We start from the raw sequence: 1,539 nt of genomic DNA on the forward strand, positions 1-1,539 counted from the left end.
AGAGAGAAGAGAGGGAAGAATGTATTTAATGTATTCTGCACTTAGGTGTTCGGAAAAACAATGATCCTGATGACGACGGTAATGATGATGACGATCAAATTGGCGATGGTAACGACGACGATGATGATGATGATGATCGTAATGAAGATGATGATGATGATGATGAAGATGATGATGATGAAGATGATGATAGCAAAGGCGTGACCGAGGCAATGAATTACTTTATACATTAACATTTTTCAGTCAAGCTTTTTTATTCAATTATATCGTAAAAATTAGACCGAGCTAAACAAAAAAATTAATTGTAGTTCTCACGTTCATCCAACTATACACACACACTTACATACACACATTCATACATACACATACATACACACATACATACACATGCATACACACATACATACACAAATTCATGCCATTTCTATTAAGCTTTAATGCATATTAACGCAAGAACCTCTTCAGTTGTTTTATTATTTAATATTTTTTTCCTACTAAAAGAATTTCGCATCACTAATACAAGATGAACTTTTCAATAGTGTATTAATATGTAATATTATCTCATTAAATAACATCAAATGTGTTATTTGACAATGTAGAAATATAAAAATTTAATATAAATTCCATTTTATAGGTATAATAAATGTAAAATTTTTTTATATGTACGTCTATACAATACACACATCACATTTAAGCAAACTTAAATTAAATACCATTATATTAGGACATCTCTTTTAGTTTAGATTAAAAGTTAATCTAGCGCGTAAAGTTTTAAAGGTTAGTTTTTGCCAAATAAAATGGCCATTTGTTTACTTTGAATTAAATTTGAACGCAGTTTGGCAGAATTTTTTTGAAAGTATTTGAAATTAGAAAGCGAAAATTGCGAAAAATTGAAGATGTCAATCCGTGCGTTTATCAATCATCCTGCTGGTTATTTGCTTTTTTTTCTTATTTAATTTACTATTTTAGTATTTGATTTCATTTTGTGATTGAAAACTTTTATTTTTTAATTAATATTTAACTTTCCTAATTTTCAGGATTAAATTAGTAATCAAATATAATCGTATGTATGCTGTTTTGTCATTATTTTTTATTATAAGAGAAAAAAAATTAATTAATCCAAATTTCATAGTTCTTTCCAGCAAAAACAATTTTTCTAACTTTACTTTTTACTACTAATCATTTTAAGGCCCCAAAACGATTTTCTTTTGGGCCCCAACGATGAAATGGGCTTTGGTTGGGGCTGGATTGGGGGATTATGCCCGCCCGCCTGAGAAACTTAGCACCTATCAATCAGCAGTTCTAGCTGCTACTGGTGGGTAGAGACGGGTTATTTATTATTTCGTTTTATTGTTGCTAATTTTTTAAAATTTTCTCTAGAGTTTTTCTTTAGAGGTATTAGCAACAAACACACATTGTAATGTAATGAATGTATGAGCCAAATGTGAGAGGTGGAGATCTCTTTGATTTTGAACCCGATGACTACAACAGCATTGCCAGGTGCCTTAACCATTACACCATCAAACTGCTCATGTTGGT

This window comes from Helobdella robusta, assembly GCF_000326865.2.
Source record: "Helobdella robusta unplaced genomic scaffold HELROscaffold_40, whole genome shotgun sequence".
Taxonomy (NCBI): domain Eukaryota; kingdom Metazoa; phylum Annelida; class Clitellata; order Rhynchobdellida; family Glossiphoniidae; genus Helobdella; species Helobdella robusta.